Genomic DNA, 21,681 nt, shown 5'->3' with positions numbered 1-21,681 from the left:
GTGGACATCGGGGACAGTGCCTCTGGACTGGCAGACCGGGGTGGTGGTTCCCCTCTTTAAAAAGGGGGACCGGAGGGTGTGCTCCAACTTTAGGGGGATCACACTCCTCAGCCTCCCTGGGAAAGTCTATTCAGGGGTCCTGGAGAGGAGGGTCCGCCGGATTGTCGAACCTCAGATTCAGGAGGAGCAATGTGGTTTTCGTCCTGGACGTGGAACAGTGGACCAGCTCTATACCCTCCGCGGAGTCCTGGAGGGTACATGGGAGTTTGCCCAACCAGTCTACACATGTTTTGTGGATTTGGAAAAGGCGTTCGACCGTGTCCCTCGGGGGCTCATGTGGGGGGTGCTCCGAGAGTACGGGGTACCCGATTCCCTGATCGGGGCTGTCCGGTCCCTGTACGACCGGTGCCAGAGTTTGGTCCGCATTGCCGGTAGTAAGTCGAACTTGTTTCCGGTGAGGGTTGGACTCCGCCAGGGCTGCCCTATGTCACCGATTCTGTTCATTACCTATATGGACAGGATTTCTAGGCGCAGCCAGGGTGTTGAGGGGGTCCGGTTTGGTGACCTCAGGATCGGGTCGCTGCTTTTTGCAGATGATGTGGTCCTGTTGGCTTCATCGGGCCGTGACCTTCAGCTCTCACTGGAGCGGTTCGCAGCCGAATGTGAAGCGGCTGGGATGCGAATCAGCACCTCCAAATCTGAGGCCATGGTTATCGACCGGAAAAGGGTGGAGTGCCATCTCCGGGTCGGGGAGGAGATCAAGTATCTCGGGGTCTTGTTCACGAGTGAGGGAAGAATGCAGCATGAGGTCGACAGGCGGATCGGTGCGGCGTCCGCAGTGATGCGGGCTCTGCATCGGTCCGTCGTGGTGAAGAAAGAGCTGAGTCAAAAGGCGAAGCTCTCTATTTACCAGTCGATCTACGTTCCTACCCTCACCTATGGTCACAAACTATGGGTAGTGACCGAAAGAACGAGATTGCGAATACAAGCGGCCAAAATGAGCTTTCTCCGCAGGGTGTCCGGGCTCTCCCTTAGAGATAGGGTGAGAAGCTCGGTCATCCGGGAGGGGCTCAGAGTAGAACCGCTGCTCCTCCGCGTCGAGAGGAGCCAGCTGAGGTGGCTCGGGCATCTGATTAGGATGCCTCCTGGACGCCTCCCTGGTGAGGTGTTCCGAGCACGTCCCACTGGGAAGAGGCCCCGAGGAAGACCCAGGACACGCTGGAGGGACTATGTCACTCGGCTGGCCTGGGAACGCCTCGGGGTCCCCCAGGAAGAGGTGGTGGAAGTGGCCGGGGAGAGGGAAGCCTGGGCCTCCCTGCTTAGGTCGTTGCCCCCGCGACCCGATCCCCGGACAAGCGGCAGATGACGACGACGACGATCTTTGTTATGTATGGATTTGCACCTATTTTCCATACTAGCACAGACATAAAAAGCGTATGTTCAGTATGCTGTCAAGGCTCGGCAAGGGCCTGGCAGGTTTCGGACAAGCTTCTTTAACCATCTATAGCTCAAGGCCACACAAACATGAATGGACTTCCACATGCTTCAGAATGGACATGCATTTTACTACAGACAACCCGTTGGTCATTTCAAGTTAACTTGAAAACCTTATTGGATAGTGTCCACATTGACCACATAAAACTTTTACCCTTTACATATATATATATATAATATAATTTGTACAAATACGAATGTGACCATGTATATAATATATATATATATATTAAATATGTATATAAATTATATACAGGGGTGAAAGTAAGCCGGTACGCCGTACCGGGAAGAAAATACGACACAGGCCCGTTGCAACAAGGCAAGCAAAACAAGCAATTGCTTGGGGCGCTGAGCTGGCTTGGGGCCCCGAGACAACGACTGGTTAAGAATAAAATGCAACGACAAATGTGTGAGCGCCCCATTGATAGTCAATGCAGTAAAGTGCAATGACACTGTTATCGGGATCCCCCTCAAGGGGCCCCTCAAGATCTGTGCTGCTGGCAAAATACAAAAAACTTGTTGGTCGGCAGTCATCATGAAGCGGCATTATGCTTCAGGAAGCCAAAAAAGGAAGAAGAGAAAGCAAGAGGAGGATAATAAAAAACAACATAGTGGTAAGTGTTAAATTACACTGGATAAAATAGATCTATTTGTCTTGGTGTAATTTTGCGGCAGATAAACAAATAAATAAATAATTTGGCTAAGTGAATTTTTCGTGCGCGCATTACACCTGTATCATAGTACCGCCAAGAAAAAAAAACTACTTTCACCCCTGATTATATATGTATATATATACATGGTTACATCTGTATTTGTAAAAATAATATATTAACTTAATGAGTTGACATTTTGTTGACTGTAAAATACAAAAATGTTCTCTAAGCATGTTCTAATGTATTTAAATCAGTTCAATTAAGGATGGTTCGATCTAAGTTGGTTTAATGTGCATTGTCTCGACTCACCCGTCAAGGACACCAGGGCAGCAGAATCGCTCACTGGACTAATAAGAAGTCTGAGATCATTGTTGATCTTCAGGTTATTCAATGTGCCCATTAGGAACATCCAGATAATGTGGCATCATATTTGTGCCTCGGCAAAGCGTTTGCTTGTGTGAGGCCTAGATGTGCAATACCCTCTGTTTGCCCCTTTCCACACACGCCTTTCAGTTTGAAGGTCATTTGTCACTATAGGGTAAACACTGTAACCAACTCTTAAATTATTAAATTATGTGTTGGGTTTTCCAGGCATGCAGACAGATGCAATGCTGAAGTCAGGAAATAATCACTGAAAGTTGTTTCCAGTGTACCGTGTCTGTGTGTTATATTGTACAATATGTTCAACGTATCACATACACGTAAATGTTTTGTGTTTGACATGTTTGATTGGTGCCCTTGCACTTCCTTTCACTAATCAATTTAAGTCGCTGTACTTACAAGAACACTAGTAGCCATCACAAATCTTCTTGCTTGCAATATGTACATACATGCGTCCTGTTGAGTCTGCTCAATTGGCTGTCTTTATCACAAAGTAGAATTTCAAGAGATTTCGAATGCATTCCTACCTTGTCTTTCAGTTTCTACCCTCTTCCTCTTTTTATTATAATACAGGCAATGGAGTTGCCATCTATGTCCAGCTCCATATCTAATTTCCCAATTCCATATTTTCTCTCTTTCCCTACTGTATCCTCAGGGAGAGCAGAGGGTATTTATTTGGGTGGAGGAAGGATGAAGTGTGCCTATATGTATGGTTAAAACTTCTATTCCAGGTATCAAGTGTCAGGAATCTAGTTTCCTGTTTCTTAAAATATACAGTGATGAAGGCACCATGGGCAAGATGCACATTCTTGTTTTGTAATGGCAGGGCTCCAGACTGCGACCAAATGGTCGCATTTTGCGACCACTTTTTGAGACAGTGTGAGCATTTTTTAAAAGCACTTGCGCATGTGCAACCTACAAATTTGGAATTTATTGGGTGTGCACAAGGTCAGCACACGTTAGCAACGACGCATAGATACGACGTTCTGGTAAGACAGATATCAGCGTTCCTTCTGCATTAGTATCGTAGCTAAAAGTCCAGGAAAGTTGAGGCTATTTTTCGCTAGGTATCTATAAACCTAGCTAAAAGTCTTGGAAAGTTTAGGCAATTTTTCGGTAGGTTCCTACGAACATGTCTTAATCTGCCAGACAAGTGGGTTCCCCTTAGTTATTTTGGTGAGCAGTTTCACTAGCCCTTCTTACCCGGCGTCATGGAGCCTAGCAGCTAAATACTTATTTAGCACTAGCAACGCTAGTGTTGCTACTGTATCCCTGGCTGTGTTTGAGCTGCTGCGCTGTTATACTCAGGAAGTATCGTGTTGTGGTGTTGGAGGACTGATCGAAAAGTGCATCATACATTTGAGTCATTTAGTTAAGACTTGCATGTACAGTACGTAATGTCACATTAAATAATGTATTAAACTCAAGCTTATGGTGCGTCGCTGTAGATCAGTTGTAAAAATGACAGTAAAAAAATGGATCCATCTGCAACCGACACAGGCACACCCCACAATTTCTCCAGAAATTGTACCAGGGGCGATTCTAGGATCAGACCTTTAGGGGTGCTCAGCCCCCAATGAGAATGTGACATGAATACAGTGCCTTGCAAAAGTGCTAAACGTAAACCCCCTTGCTAATATAAATTCCTAATTTCACTGGATAACAATTAATACATTTATGTATTATTATGCAAAATATTGAATGAATAAAAAAAACTATGGATGTCCCCTTCTTCATGAACTACCAGCATCAATTTATAATAAACAATATAAAAATATATATTATTATTTTTAGAGATTAAATTTAGGGGTGCTTGAGCACTCCTAAAAAGGGTCTAAAATTGCCACTGAATTGTACCCTCTCTAGTTACATTAATTAATGCATTGCAGGTCAATATAAGGTGTGCCCCTAAATTTTTAGCTTGCGCTCCTAAAAGTTTCAGTCAGGGGCTACTGTGCTCCTAGTACAAAAAGTTAGTCTGGAGCCCTGAATGGAAATGTATATTTTAAACCTTGTTTTTCTTCACATTCACAAAACGTTCATACTGTAAGAGTTTTATTTTCAGTGTAAAACCTTTTAGAAACAAACCCATTTCTGTTGTCTCATTTTCTCTTCAACTGGAAACTATTGCTACAGTAAACCCTGTGGCCTCAAAAAGTGAACGATTTTCAAAAGTCTGTCAAAAAAGAAACCGAGAACACACTGGTGAGGTTAAGGCTGCGCAACATTGCACACACCAAAAACAAACAACCGCCACTTCCTCCTCAGACTTAGCTTGCAGCGGTGAGCTCAGCTTTTGTCATGCTGTGGTTTGGCAACAGATTCCTCTACACTTCCTGTAGTAAAAGCACATGTGTAACCGTTGTGCACTAGCAACCAGTCTAAGAAAAACAAAGTATCCATATGACACAGCGAGTTATTTGTGCTTTATAAAATATTGTTGTAGTTTTAAGTTGGACTACTAAATACAGGGTTATTAAGTTTGCCTGAAAAAAGCTTTTACACAGTGTTCATGATCTGAATGTTATGTTAGTCACAGAATGTTGTTACTAACAGCTTTTCTTAGAGGAAATCTTTTTCCTTGTTTACCTTCAATTGAAGTAATTGAATTGCCTAATTTATTGATTAGAGTCTACCTTGGTTGATTGGCCGAGTCATTAACGGTGATTAATTGGTCGATTTATTTTAAGTTTTAGTGTCAGCAGCTACAGTAGCCTGCTCAATTAATCCTGAATAAGGTCAGTAAGGGCCAAAGCCTATAGGTGTAATGTATCTGAATGATAAAGTTTTAATAGCCTGCTTGCTGCAACATTACTGATGCAAGTTGTTGACCTTTTATTGACAGTGACCTCCTTGTCAGTAAAACTCACACAGACACACAACTTTTATACCCACAGAGGGCAGACACATATATAGAAGTCACATTGTTTCCGGTTTCATATAAAACACACACACACACGTCTTGTTAACATTCATGCACGTGCACACACCTGACGTGGCTCCTGAGCATCTGTTGTGGCCTCTAATGGTGCGTGTTAGTACCTCCAAACAGAATGGCTGTTTTGGTTCCCTCGATGAAGGTGAACACAAACAGTCAGGGAGCCATTATTCGCACACACACACTGCTGGCTTGAAACAATACATATCCAATGTGTCCTCTGTTCTGTTTTCTGCCCCAGCCATGTGGGTGGCACACATTCCAGGTGGGTCATGGGGAAACAAAGATGAGGTGATTGCCACGTTGCCGTGGTGATGCAGGTGGACATCTGCTGCTCAGACATGGCTTTTGAGCGCTTAAGAGTGGATATGCAGAGAGAACTACAGAACTGGCTGGTAGCTTTTGAAACAACATCGAGTGTTGGTTGTATAAGTTCATCCTGTGAATTGGATGAGTGAGTGCATTGTACAGTAACCGGCGTATCCATGACAACCAGAACAGGATTATTTGTGCATTGGTGCATTCAGTTCTTTTGTTGACAGACATACATAGATTTTACTTCATTTTCTGAAAAATGAGAACTGTATAATATCTTCCCATTCTAATTTGCTTTGGATGGGTAAGTGAAAGTAGCCTGGTCCTAACCAGACCCTCATACATTTCATTTGTACAGAGGGTCTGGGATCTCTCCATTGACAAACGTTCACTTCCTTGAAGGCGGGTCCTCTGTTGAAGTTTAAAACTATTGGATCCGCCCAGAGCCACTCTGATTTGCCATAACCAATCGCAAGCGTTCTCCTTAGCCTACTCCTTCACCACTACTGTAACGGAGCTAGCTGCCGTAGCTGGAAAATCAAACTTTTCCCAAACCCCATGGGGAGGAGGGCCACAACATCATGGCCACCAACAAAACTCAGCAAGGAATGTTCTTGCTCCGGCTTTAACCTATGGATATTCGGCAGCGTTGCCACAACCGCAGAATAGTTTCGCTCGCATCTTTCTCCGCCGCCATTACTGAACTACTCAAACTAGTGCACAACATTAACGTCATTGTTCTCAGCCACTCCCTCTGTTCGCTGATTGGACCTACAAAAAATGTGTTTCTGGAAACCGACTTCAGAGCCGAGCTCCCAGACATAGTACAGAAGCAAAATCCAAATTGAGCGGAAGTACGTAGGAGGGCAGAGCCAGGCTAAAGTGAAAGCTGCTTCATTCCACAATGTTGTTTACATCAAGTCTTGCCAGATCAGCATTTGCATGGAAAAACTAATTAATTGGAAATGTCACGGTTTGTCAACTGTCACCAGTCTTACTTGCAACATCAATTCTTTCATTTTGAAATAATTATTTTTTCAACTGGAGCATTTACAGTAAGGACAGAAAAATACAGAAACTAAGGGTGCTGCAGAAATGCATGTGCATTTTGATAGTCAAATGGAGTTTATCCCAATTCTTCCAACATCATCAAGAGAGCAGGGCTTCAAAGAAAACGGCTCTCCTCTAGTGATGGGAAGTTCAGATCATTTTACTGATTCTGTTCTTTGAATCTCGTTTAGTAAAACGAACAAATCTTTTTTAGAGTAATTTGTTCATTTCAATTCATCCACTGCAAACACGTATCATATTCTCATGTAGGTTGGTGCATGACATGTGCACCAGCAGATGCTATTTTAAAAGAAATTCCTGCATTCAAATAATGTATCAAAACAGTTAGTATGATTTTGTCATTTATCACACCAGCATTTAATTATCAAGGCAAACAATTACACTGCACTAAACTAAAAGTGTAAATGTAAAATGAAAATTACAAAACCAGTCAGTATGATGACTTGAGTGAATATCATTCACGTCTTACAAAAACAGCAGCCACGCACGCGAAAGGAAACTGTTTCCTCTACTAAAAAATACAATACAGGTCACGTGAAAAAAGGTTCCAAAGACTCGTAGAAAGACCGAGTTGGGAAATGAACAAATCATTTGTTTCCTCTAGCTACCAGTACAGAACCTATGCAGGTCACGTGAAAAATGATCCAAAGACTCGTACCCAAAGACCGAGTCGGGAAATGAACTAATCATTTCTGTTTACTTGGACGAGCCTATACAACAGTCCCAATGCGCGGCCACGAGAAAATGAACGAATCACTCTTTGAGGACTGGTTACTCCCGAGTCCTTGTAAGTATTCGTTCAAAATGAATGAATCGTTCACCAACAACACATCACTACTCTCCTCACTTTTTTGTCCTAGTGACATGAAAAATACTATTATTCGCCCAAAGCTCTTTCAGATAACATAGTCAGGTAACATAGTCAAAACATTTATTGACTATTTACGCCACTGAACATAAACTCATAAAAAACGTTATTTCGGTTGATTATTCCTCCCCTTTAATAATACCAATTGGTATTGTATTTTATATAGTTGGAAAGCCTGATTAGTCACCTTTACAACAAGGTACAACTTGTAAGGATCGTGCATTCGTGGAATGAGCAACACAGCTAACTGTGTGGGTAGCGGCCCAAAGAAATGTGCCAATCCCCTTCACATGGGTCTTGACCTCGATCTTTAGCCAGGCCCAGCTCCATTTGCACCTCAGCCCTGAGTCAAGCTGTGCTATATAAATTGAATCCTTCTCTTTAAGCTCGCTCATTCTATAAACAATTGTCAATATTTTACGTGCTGGACCAGGGCTACTTTTTGATGATCATAAACATTTGTTAAGGCTAACTCTGCAATTAACTGCATTAAATCAACGACAAATGATCCACCAGAGCAGGTGTTTCCATCACTCATTAAACCAGACAACAATTGATCTTGTTTAATTTACATTACATTTATATTTAGTCATTTAGCAGAGCAACTTACAGTAAGTACAGGGCCATTCCCCCCGAGGCAAGTAGGGTGAAGTGCCTTGCACAAGGACACAACGTCATTTTTTGGCGCGGCCGGGAATCGAACTAGCGACCTCCTGATTACTAGCCCGAATCCCAACTGCTCAGCCACCTGACTCCACGTTTCATTACGTGTTTGTTTTCATTTTGATCATATTTTACGACAATATATAGATTAAAAATCAAATAACAATACTAATGCAGTAAGCTATCTAAGGAGATAGCCTTGCCAAAATCCTTCACATTGAACTAGCTCTAACATTGTAGGTAGGCTACTGCAACACATTTCGCTTCTTATCTTACGTTAGCTGACAAGCTGATAGCCGACAAGCTGACTACTGTAGCCTTTTCAAAGAAGACGCTGCAGTTCACTTGATTGGCCAAATGACTCGCCTGACGTGTCACCAAGGATGCTTTATTGTGAAGACGACTGCAGTAGGTTTTTGAAACTCCCGTTTATGGGAAATTGTACCCCCCCCTAATAAAAACTCTGCAGATCTGCATGATTCACATGGATTAAAAAATTGTCATTTAAAACTGCTATTTTCACTGAAAAGGGACAAGTTTGCAGGTACAGTGCCTTGCGAAAGTATTGCCCCCCCTTGAACTTTTTGACCTTTTTGCCACATTTCAGGCTTCAAACATAAAGATATAAAACATTTTTTTTTTTTATCAACAAGTGGGACACAATCATGAAGTGGAATGAAATTTATTGGATATTTCAAACTTTAACAAATCAAAAACTGAAAAATTGGGCGTGCAAAAGTATTTGGCCCCTTTACTTTCAGTCAGTGGCGTAACTATAGGGAGTGCAGGGAGTGCAGCTGCACTGGGGCCCGTGGCGAAAGGGGGCCCGTCCTCGATCTCAAGTGAGAACTCTACCTGAAGAACTGACCGGGCCCCTCGCTCCGCGTAAATCACAGAAAGGTTAACATATGATCCAGTCCGATCAATTCGCAAACATTTCTCAATTATGGTTATTCTCATCTGCCCAATAAACATTTTAACAATAGTCAGTCTTAACAACAGCAAATAATTCATTTGGCCTTATTTGCCTTTTGCTGAATGAAACAAATCTTGTTTTTATTAAGTAATATTGTCTGGGGAATATGTTGTCAAACGATTCTATAGCCCACCCAGACGTTCTGATCGTTTGCCATCCTGTTGTGTTGCATTGCGTGTTGAGTAATTGCGGTAAGTAGGCTACCCCATCATGCCCTTCTTTCAAAAACACAAAAGTGGCTGCAAGAAGCGGCACAAACGCAAAGAGCAGGATTAAAGGATGGCAAAGCTGGCAAAATTATCTTCATTTGGATTTGTGGCAAGGTTTTCAAGAGGACGCTACATCTGACCCCCAGCCCAACAGCAATGAGTGAAACTCAGCCACCTGGGTAGGCTAACGTTTACTGTCTGGTATAGCCTATTTAAAGCATTTAGACATGGCTATTAAACATCATTAAAGGCACGTATAGGCATAAGGCAGCAGCCAGGTTAGATATTGAAAACAATGTGCAGGATGTTGTTGGAAAATAGCTAAAGCTAGATAGGCTAAACGTTAACCTACCATATACAAAAATAAAATCAAACATTCACCAATCAATTCACAATGTGTATTGTAATAAGCAGTGTCGGGAAAGTTCACTTACTACATGAACTAGTTCAGTTCATAGTTCATAATTCAAAATGTTGAACTAAGTTCAAAGCTCCAAATAATGAACTAGGTTAGTTCAGTTCTATTTTTCAATATATGGCTGCCGTCTGCAATACCGCTCTCTGCCTCTACGCAATTCGGCGTTTTCACACTTGCCATGCATAGACAGTAGAAGAAAGAAAGAAAGCACACGCAGCAATTGACAGGTTGGGTAACGCTGGACACAAGACTGTTAACGTTGTGTTTTTGGCCTGGAAGTCTCTAGAAATCTGGCAGCTTATTAAACAAAATTAAAAAGAGTGAACGTGCCATTCACAGACACCAGAATGAGTGTGTCCACTGCACAGTATCGTTCATCAGGCAGTAGCCTAATACAGTAGGCTACGTTTAGTTCACGTTCACCAAAATTATGAGCGAGTTCATGAACGTGTTCAGACGCAACACTGATAATAAATACATTTCCATGCGCCTCTCTAAGATCAACACTCAATAATTTCGCCTGATGATAGGTCGGTTAAGGGGCCCGTTGGTGGGATCTGCACTCGGGCCCGCCAAGTCATTGTTACGCCGCTGCTTTCAGTGCAGCAAACACCCTCCAGAAGTTCAGTGAGGATCTCTGAATGATCCAATGTTGACCTAATGACTAATGATGATAAATAGAATCCACCTCTATGTAATCAAGTCTCCGTATAAATGCACCTGCTGTGTGATAGTCTCAGAGGTCTGTTTAAAGTGCAGAGAGCATCATGAAGAACAAGGAACACACCAGGCAGATCCGAGATACTGTTGTGGAGAAGTTTAAAGCCGGATTTGGATACAAAAAGATTTCCCAAGCTTCAAACATCCCAAAGAGCACTGTGCAAGTGATAATATTGAAATGGAAGTTGTATCAGACCACTGCAAATCTACGAAGACCCGGCCGTCCCTCTAAACTTTCAGCTCATACAAGGAGAAGACTGATCAGAGATGCAGCCAAGAGGCCCATGATCACTCTGGATGAACTGCAGAGATCTACGGCTGAGGTGGGAGACTCTATCCATAGGACAACAATCAGTCGTATACTGCACAAATCTGGCCTTTATGGAAGAGTGGCAAGAAAAAAGACATTTCTTAAAGATATCCATAAAGTGTCATTTAAAGTTTGCCAAAAGCCACCTGGGAGACACACCAAACACGTGGAAGAAGGTGCTCTGGTCAGATGAATCCAAAATCGAACTTTTTGGCAATAATGCAAAACGTTATGTTTGGCGTAAAAGCAACACACCATCCCCATTGTCAAACATGGTGGAGGCAGCATCATGGTTTGGGCCTGCTTTTCTTCAGCAGAGGACCGGGAAGATGATTAAAATTGATGGGAAGATGGATGGAGCCAAATACAGGACCATTCTGGAAGAAAACCTGATTGAGTCAGCAAAAGACCTGAGACTGGGACGGAGATTTGTCTTCCAACAATGATCCAAAACATAAAGCAAAATCTACCATGGAATGGTTCACAAATAAACATATCCAGGTGTTAGAATGGCCAAGTCAAAGTCCAGACCTGAATCCAATCGAGAATCTGTGGAAAGAACTGTAAACTGCTGTTCACAAACGCTCTCCATCCAACCTCACTGAGCTTGAGCTGTTTTGCAAGGAGGCATGGGCAAAAATGTCAGTCTCTCGATGTGCACAACAGATAGACATACCCCAAGCGACTTACAGCTGTAATCGCAGCAAAAGGTGGCGCTACAAAGTATTAAGTTAAGGGGGCCAAATACTTTTGCATGCCCAATTTTTCAGTTTTAGATTTGTTAAAAAAGTTTGAAATATCCAATAAATTTCGTTCCACTTCATGATTGTGTCCCACTTGTTGTTTTTTTATAGATCTTTATGTTTGAAGCCTGAAATGTGGCAAAAGGTCAAAAAGTTCAAGGGGGGCCAATACTTTCGCAAGGCACTGTATGTTGATGGTTCTACAGATTATTTTATCAGATGTTCGCTTGGTGTGAGGTCTGTCAAGAGTGACTGTATCTGCTCGGAAGGGCATTGGAGGTGCCCTAATCGCGAATCCTAAATATTCAACATGTTGAATATTTGCGATCATAAATCCTGATATGTGGGGGAACCCCGAGGACAAACGCCGAGTTTATCTCGTGAAACAAAACAATATCCAATCAGAAAGAAAGCTGAGAGAAGACCGAAGCATAACAAACTGAGTCACGGCGCAGCACAACGTTTATTGGAATTGATTTGTGGCAACAGCAAACCCTTTAATTTTTTCCCGTGAATTTTCCGTGAAAATCTTTGCAAAGACATCGCAATTTCTTCCTGTATATCGTCCGTCATGCTTATTCTTAAGTCTCGAGAGATTTTGCGACATTTCTTGTGTTAACAGTCAGGACACTGGATGGAAATCTGTTTGTGTGTGGAGGAGGACTGTAGGAGAAAAACGGCTAAATCTAGGAATTTTTGTCTTCATGTGTGGGGTCTCTCACAGTTTGAAGATCTTATAAGATTAAAAAAAATAGTTATGTGTGTCCCCAGCATTAGCTATCTTTCAGGCCCAGGATTATGTTTATGGTAACAGGATCATTTTAAAAAGCTGTTGACCAGTTTGCTTTGCAATTAATTTATCTCCAGTTGTTGTTTTTTAACAATTATTAATCTGTATCTGAGAATGCATCGAGAAAGGCTTTGATTACAGTTAATAATTATTTGCTAAGTGGTAAACATTAATTGAATCAACTTGCAAGTTCCTTTAAAGTTCAAAAGCCTCACAAATGGCTGTATATGTTTAATTTTCAACGTTTCAACATGGAATTTTCAAATCAACCATGAAATTGTTTTTGACATTAATTGTGTGGAAATGACTTTTAGTTCTGCATGAACACATTTCCATATGCATATTTAGGGAAGGTTCCTCAAGGCACATCAGTTATTCTCTGTTACTGTAGTTACAGAACTACTTTAATTTAATGAGATTGTGTCTTATAGAGACAAGGATAGGGCATTGTTATATTAATAAACTTCCCAGGGAGTCATGTTCTTGTTTTTCAAAAGTTGTTTTTTTTATTTATTCAACAATTGTATTTCCTCTTCATTGGCTATTAATCCAAAACTCCATATTTTACTATCAGGTTTTGCCAAAACCCTTAAAAAGTACTTATCTTTTAGATTTCTCTCCAGGCCACTTGGAATCCCCCTTTGTCGCATCAGCGACTCACATATTTGCCAACCCTACTTGCTCAATTGAACACTTCCCCTTTGAGGGTGCATTGACATTATAGGCAGGTGTTTGAATTCATATTTATCATTCTTACTGTGCAAAAACAGTCAAAACTGAAGGAAGTGAGAGTCATACTCCAGAAGTGAAAGTTATCTAGGGGAATTTGGGAACTGATTGACAGTTTGGCTTTACTGCCATCACTACAATGTCACATGGTGTTTTTTTGCCATGCTCCGAGGCTTTGTGGGTGTACAAATTGTTACTTACGAATGCAGAAGGAAATGATGATAAAAGCATGACAGATACCCTGTGGTTAAAACACACAACACGTTGGCAGCAGTCTAAGACAAGCAATTAGCATATAGTTGTGTGGCTCCCTAACTTTAGTTCAAGAACAGGTGTTTGGTGTGCACACCAATTACAATTTTAAGTAATCCAACTATGTTTTACAGTTTTTGCTAACACACAAAAATGATATGTGTAAGCCATCCTCACAAAACAATTTTGCCAATTCCCATCAGAAAAACACATTTTGACACATTACTCAGGTTCATTCACACTTCTTCGCAAGTCTAAACACCTCTTACTTTAAGACACAATTGTCCCCTTTATGTCATTTAGAAAACAATGCTGTTTGATAAGTAAACTCAAACCAGCGCAGTTCAAACACCCTTAACAAACAATTATCCATGTGTAAGCACTATGTTACTTTCTCAGCTTACGTGCTCCGAACCGTAGTTGGGAGCAGCTGGTATATCTTACTATTATAAAAAGAAAAGGACGAATCGCACCAGTTGCTCGGCTGATACCACCACGTTATCATTTATTTTCTTGACTACCCATAACACACCTGCCACACTACGTCACACATGCGCCAACGTATTTTCCCAGCAAGCCGCCAGGGGGAGGCTTAGATTGCAACACTACCCCCACTCTGGAGGATACTTAGGCTTGACTGCGGGGCTGCCTCCATAGCTATCTTCGGGCACCAACTAACAAGCAAAAATACTCAACAAGCAATCAGGGATTTGGAATGAATACAACGGTAAAATCATCTGTATTTTGAAATCATGGATGCAAATATCAGAGGAAGAGGCAGAATTGTGAGAATGAGAGGAGGTGGACAATGGAGAGGAAGAGGCAGAAGAAGAACAATAATCTCGAAGTAGATCCATGCCACACTATGACAGAAATCCCTATGACAAAACAAACTTCTACAAGCCATGGAAGAAGCTTGTGTGGACATTGCCAGGGATTTCTTGTCAGGGTTGGCTCAGGCATTCAAGGACATTTTCCCCTGCTGCTTGGCTTGAGAAAACATTGCCTGTGATGTTGAAGAAAATCTCTGGCCTGACCCTGGTCAGAGACAGGATGCTGACCCAGAATGAACAATACTGTAGCGTACTCAAGCCCAGTGACACAGGTGAAAATGCTTTGTGATTTCCTTGTTTTCTTAATCTTTGTTCTTAATCTTTGTTCCCCAATACCCCCCACATCTCCAATCTTTTGCAAAATGAAACACTTTTGTTCAAAATTATACATTCATGTACACAGTTTTTTCCAATTGTAATCTTGTATTCTGGAATTAGTGAAAAAAAAGAAAGATATACAACATTTTGAAGCATACTGCATCATGTCTGATTCATTCCAGTAACATGTATTGCAGTGAATTCTAAACAGTAGAGAGGTGTCCTTGTTTTACATAAGGCAACATTGTATAATGCTACCTGTTGTTAGTGATTTTTAGGTCATTGTTTGGTGGGTGACAAAGTATGTTTGTTTGCTGTCAACCTTTGCTAGTGTAATGGAAGAATGAGTTGATTTGAGATATGTATGAAGTGATTTGGTAGTTTTAGTGCATTTTGAATGTGAAATTACCTGCTGTGCCGAGCTGAAAGTTGGTTAGGCGAACTGTGTGAAGAAAAAGTGACTCAAGTATTGAGAAATGGGTCCTAGCGACTGTAAAAACTGTAAGTCCACTGTTGTAGTTGACATGGCCAAGTGTGCAGACTTGGGTTTACGTACTCGCAACATCGATCAAAATACAACTTGTATACAAAATACAAAACTGTTTAATAGACATCCATGTCCTCACCTCCGGTGGTGGAGTGCCATCTCCGGGTCGGGGAGGAGATCTTAAGCCAAGCGGAGGAGTTCAAGTATCCCGGGGTCTTGTTCACGAGTGAGGGAAGAATGGAGCGCAAGCTCGACAGGCGGATCGGTGCGGTGTCCGCAGTGATGCGGGCTCTACATCGGTCCGTCGTGGTGAAGAAGGAGCTGAGTTGAAAGGCGAAGCTCTCTATTTACCAGTCGATCTACGTTCCTACCCTCACTTATGGTCACAAACTATGGGATCGTGAAAACAAGCGGCCGAAATGAGCTTTCTCCGCAGGGTGTCCGGGCTCTCCCTTAGAGATAGGGTGAGAAGCTCGGTCATCCGGGAGGGGCTCAGAGTAGAACCGCTGCTCCTCCGAGTCGAGAGGAGCCAGCTGAGGTGGCTCGGGCATCTGATCAGGATGCCTCCTGGACGCCTCCATGGTGAGGTGTTCTGGGCACGTCCCACTGGGAAGAGGCCCCGGGGAAGACCCAGGACACACTGGAGGGACTCTGTCTCTCGGCTGGCCTGGGAACGCCTCCTTGCTTAGGTTGCTGCCCCGGCGACCCCCGGATAAGCGGTCGATGACGAGACGAGAGACACGTTCACATGTGTAAAAAACGTTTTAGTATATAAGTCTCTGCTAATCTGCCGATACGACTAGGGAGTTCCAACCGAGCTAACTAGCTAGTTACCACAGTATGTAGTTATGTAATTAATGTGACGAGAGACTGAATTTGAAAGTACAATAAAACCTCCAGGAGCACCGACAAGGTCGGCAACCCTGCGCCAGGCCTCATTCTTTTTATTAATGTATTTGTACAAATACAGACACGTATTGTACAGGACTGAATATGCAGCCACACAGGCAATTTCTCCTCCATCTTAAAAACTGAAACCTGGAAATGTTTACCATGGTTGCTACGTTATGAGAAACAAGAAAACAGTCTGATTGGCCATCGCTAGCGAAAATCACTCTTCATTTCCATAAAGTTGAGAAAATCTCAACTCAATCGAGTCGCTACCCACAATGCACCACGCAAGCAATTCGCCTGGCTCCGTTGAAAATGAATGGAAAACAGGTTGTCGCTCGCATTGTGTCACTGCAGTGTAAACGCACCGTATGAGTGGGTGCAGGAAAAGGCAAGAGAAAAAAGAACAAGACGAGAAGGCCGTAAAGCTGCCGAAATTATATTCTAGACCAGCGGTTCTCAAACTTTTCCCCTGGCGACCCCACAAAATTCTGTGGTGACGTTTGGTGACCCCCTCTTCCAGTGACTAGTGGAAACATGGGGGAAACCGGAATCCTCCTCCCCCAAAAGTAGCTAGCGCTATGGCTGGATACTCCTCGATAACTAAAAAACGTTTCTTCCACGATCGACCGAATTGGCCAAACAAGGCATGCACATTTAGCCTACAGTGTACATAATCTAGCTAGTTAATGTTGTTTTTCCAAGTTTTATAGAACTCTGCTCAAATCGACAATATTGACAACACATATTAAGAAATTTGTCTTTACTCATAATATCGTCTCCGATTTCAATTCAAAGCTGTAAATCTACTGTAGGCAATCTCCCATGGTATCCGCTCTGGCTCCGTCTCGGAAAACAAGGGCTGCCGTTGCTGACGATACATTTATTTCCCCCTCCCAGTAGCCCCTTAACCATTGATATGTGCTTTGAGCTCAAGTTGTCATGAGTATCTGGCAGTTTTCAGAAACAAAATCGGTGATTGGACGGCTAAGATATTAAGGCAGGAAACTATGGGAATTTTATTTCCCATATTTGAATTGTCAGGCAGGAATCATCTCGTCTCCAAACATTTTTAACGACCCCCCGAAAACCTTTCGCGACCCCCTTCCCCACTTTGAGAACCGCTGTTCTAGACCATCAACTAGTCACCCAGCCCACCCAGCCCTCCGCCACGGATGACCCCGCCCACCGGACGGCCCAACACGGACGTCCTCCTGCTAGCAGCAGTTCAGCTGGGATCAGTATCGCTGCCCTCAGACAGGTAACCTACGGCTATTGTGATAGATATACATTTCAAGCCAAGTTATAGCTTACATACATTATGGTCGGCAGGATAACTAGCATACACTACAAGGTGGATAACAAATTATTATGTTAAGCTAGCCAATAGCCTAGCAGGGTGCTAGGGAGGTTATTCCTAGGAGGGGAGCCAAAAGTGTTTCCCCATCTATTTCAATGTAAAACTTTTTTTTTTGCGTTCACGAGGGGGTGGGGGGGCGGGGCGGCATAATATCTTGCACCTGGGCCCGTTGTTACTACGTTACGCCACTGGGGAGAGGGGTGGGATAAGGGCAAGGGAGAGGAGTGAGACAAAGGCAAGGGAGAGGAAGACAAGTACCAGGACAAGGGAGAGGAAGACAAGTACCAGGCCAAGGGAGAGGAGTGGGACAAGGGAGAGGGAGAGGAGTTGTGGTGACGCTCAGAGAAGGGCCAGAGCTAGGGTAATACTGTAAATGGAAGCTATATTGCATATTTCTTGCAGTAATGTCCTGTTGCAAATGAAGCCTTTACTGCAGCAATTATGTTTCGGTCTTTTTTTCAATATAGTAACCGTACATTCTATAAACCTACTCTGAGATGGGTCATTCATTTTTGTTCTGAAGTTCTGCAGCAAAAGAAACAAAATGCATGCATTTATAAACCCAACAAAACAAATGTAGAGAGGCTTCAAAAGAAACTGCATTGCAAACACAATCTATAATCCATTTACTGTGAGACCTGACACAGACACTGCATTCATTTATGCAGGTATGTAATTCCATCTGATGTTAGTGTTTTTATGACATTATGCTATGATTGACTAAATGTTCCTGTGAAAAGAGAACGTGTGTTAGTGTTTGGTAGACATGGTGTCATGTTTAGTGTATTTTTGTGTTATGACTATTAGTGTTTGAGTTTAGTTTACAATGTGTGATTTTGAGCATGAAATTAACTGTTTTACCAATTGTGTGTGGTAGGTTTGTTGGTGCGTTAAGAGTTTAGAAAACTTGTTTAAGGTATTTAAAAAACTGTCATAGCGATTGTAAAAAACTGTAATAGTCCGACTCCCTAACCGCTCACCCATCTGACCACAAAATTACTGCTGCAACAGTATATCTGCTGAGGTTGGGCTGAACTCTTTGTCCAGCCTCTCTCAATGTTGCCCCATGGTTCATAACGTGGTCATACAATGTTGTTTGAATTTCATTAGATACTGTGAATTTGGCTCTATTCTTCCACGGCCTCCTGGTCTACCTCTTCCTCTTCCTGCAACATTACATCCATTTTTGATGAGGACAGGTACACTGACCTGTTGCCTTTTTATAGTGCTTACTTGATTGGTATGTTCACAATTATGCACTTTAGTGCTTGTAGACCTGACGCCCGTGTTTGATCTATTGTTTCACGTGTGGCATTTTACAAGGCAGTGCTAAAAAAGGCAATTAAGTGACAAAATCTAACATTTCTATGTCTAATGTAGAAAAGTGTTTTTGGTGATTTGGAAAACACTGTGGCCTTCATGTACATACATTTGCAAATGTAGCGTTATCAGCGCCATGGCCAACCCACAGATAGCGCACACTATGATACTTCAGTTTAGGTTGTATTCACCAAACCTGCAGTTCATTGGGTAAGCAGCGCCTTTCTCTGCCCACTATACCGTAAATTGTGAGCATTTAAACGCGCAATTGTATGGGCCTTCTCTCTTTCTATCATGGATCAGCCACCAAAGTCAAAACAGCAAAAACAAAAATGTTGTGATAACTAAATTGATTTGATTGCTCATGAGGTAACAGCAAATTTAAATATTATACAAGGCGGGAATTCCACACTGACACAAAAACTGTAATATTGCATTGCTGCTTAATCTGTAACGCATAATGACAAGACACAATTTCTGAAACCTGACACTAAAACACCAGAACCACACCTCAAATCTCTGCAAAATATTTTGGGCCATTGACTCTCATAAGGCTGGGTGTTGTAGCGGGGTCTCGTCGTGTTAAAATAGAAATACTTAATTTATCATAAAGTTCGGGGCACCACCCTAATATTGGTTTAGGACATTAGGGAATCCTATATTTAACATGTAATATTCAGTCTCATCTTTAGGAATGAATTCGTTCTAAGTGTAGAGCCAATCGTAACATCAGTGAACACGCACGTCAAAATATCTTTACAATGAATTTATTCAAGTAAGGTAAACGGATCTTATGAACAAGTTAGATTATGGATTTAATATGAGTTATTGGTTTCAATGAACAGAATGAAATGGACTAACTTAAAGAAATACAGAAATGGTAAGTCAATGATTACATCCTTACAAATCATAAACAGAGCTCACGCCAATGTCATGTCTGGGAGGAAAGAGCGTTAGCCATAGTTACGTTTGATCAGGGGTTGATCAATGAGGTTGAGGGCGGTTTGCGCCAAAGGTTCATTTGAAGAATCGGAGGTGAAAGCGCGGCTGCGCTGCCGGGTCATGTGGCTGAGTCTGGGGGATCTCAGTCAAGTCGCAATGATAATTGCGTTTTTGGTTCTTCTGTTGAAACGTCCAGATAGTGTCGCGATCACTATAAAGTTGAATCTCAGGAGAAGCTTGGAGACGTCCTTTGGAACGCCAATCCCAATGGCGTTCATGCCATGGTTGGTTTCGCTGGAGTCCTTGATTGATGGTCATCTCGGATATTTATACAGTTCAGAGTTTGAGGGAGGACCTGTCTGGGGTCAGACGTTGATTGGGGGAAGCTGGGTTGTCAACTCCCCCCTCCTTCCTTCACACCTACCAAAGGTGTGATCTGGTCTCTGGCTGGTTCAAAAGATCATTCAAATATTGTTCTGGACATCTTGGTACAGTTACAAAATATAGTTGAATGATTGTTTTATTAAGAGAGCTTTGTGTCGATACCAAGAATGACATGGTTATCTTTCAGGAAGAAGGAGTAGTTACTAGAATCAAGATTTCAGTGAACACAACATTAAAACAAAGTAACAAACATGACACAAATATCCCTCTCGTAATTCTCCACCTTGTACTCTCGTGGTAAAGGTGAAGTCTGAAGAACTTTCCCCAAAAGTTCTGATTAAGGTATGTTCTTTGTTCAAATGCCGCCAAAACGGATGCAAATGGTTGCTGGAGACGTGTCGTCTCAAGCACGCCCTTTGAAGCTTGCAAGCTAGCAGGAGGGCTGAGATTGGGGAGGTCCTCCCCCCCAATTCTATGGTTCCTTTGCATCGGCGTTTGGTGGGTAATCAGCATACTGAGGGTGTCACAAGGGCTGATTAGGTTTGTCTGATGTGATTGAATCACTCTTCAGGTGTGGCAAGATGTTGGCTCCGTGTGGTCTTGCTTACCTCACTACATCCCCCCGGATGTCAACTTTCATAGACCGTCGTCGATGAAACTGTTGACATGAAGACAAGAGAAGAAAGACCACAGCAGTGTAACGGCATGTCACCCCCCCTCCCCAGACATTGGCATGGCTATGAGTGATTAAGCTATGACATGACATAGGGAAAAGGTTGAAAGAAAACAATTGAAATAAAAGGAGGCACTTGAAGTGGCTTACAATGGCCGTGGCAATTGAAGCTTTGTGACTAGGGGTCTAGATGAAGGAAAAGTTGTCGGCTTTTCAATCTTTTTAAATCAAACTAGTTTCAATAAACTCATTTAGGTTATGGTTACATTTGACTGCCAAAGACGTACACAAATAGGCAAATAAAGGTGCAAGGTAATTATAGTACATACTTTAACACAATTATAGTTACTAAGTAGCTTCTTGAAGTCAACTTAACTAGACCACATTGACGAACTGCATTTAACAATGTAACTTTAGTTTGGCAACCACTGTTTAAGACACAGTTAGCTGCGGGAATAGTCAATGCTTTTTCCGAAAAGCTATCGTGGCGGCATAATAGGTTACGTGTAGAATCTGCGTTGTTTAGTTGCTTCTAAACAAAAAGTCCTTCGGGACTAATCACTGTCTGTTTCCCTGAACTAGACATGTGCACCAACGTATTAGTTGGTTGGTTAATTCACTTAACCAAATAGCTACACTATTAAAATAGAGGCTATAATAAAGGCTCCTATGCTACTTTCCTTGAAGAGCTGGCCGAGGCAGATTACAACGTAAATGTCGGGGCAGCGGTGTTTCTGAGCACGCGCCTACCTCCGGTCAAACCTAGCTGCTTCCTTTGAGCTAGCTGGTCCCACGCACATACACATTAAAAGCTTGGCCCTATTTTACAAAACAATTGAATACGCACACAGCCACTGTAGCCCAGGCACAGTGGTATTAAAAACATGATGTTACATATAGTTAGAGCTAGCTCTATTTTAACAGTTCGTTTCACAAAAGTTAC

General features: G+C 42.4%; 1 long non-coding RNA gene across 1 annotated transcript; it reads right to left on the bottom strand.

Moving 5' to 3' along the window:
* Positions 1 to 19,490: 19,490 nt before the first annotated feature.
* On the bottom strand, positions 19,491 to 21,071 carry LOC146238113 (uncharacterized). Its single transcript, XR_014740506.1, has 2 exons — positions 20,674 to 21,071; positions 19,491 to 20,579 (listed from the first exon to the last, which is right to left on the bottom strand). It is a non-coding gene; the product is annotated as an uncharacterized LOC146238113 (long non-coding RNA).
* Positions 21,072 to 21,681: the final 610 nt, after the last annotated feature.

Source organism: Hypomesus nipponensis, chromosome 21, assembly GCF_054491055.1.
Source record: "Hypomesus nipponensis isolate SF chromosome 21, ASM5449105v1, whole genome shotgun sequence".
NCBI lineage: Eukaryota > Metazoa > Chordata > Actinopteri > Osmeriformes > Osmeridae > Hypomesus > Hypomesus nipponensis.
This window is presented reverse-complemented; position numbering and strand designations above follow the sequence as displayed.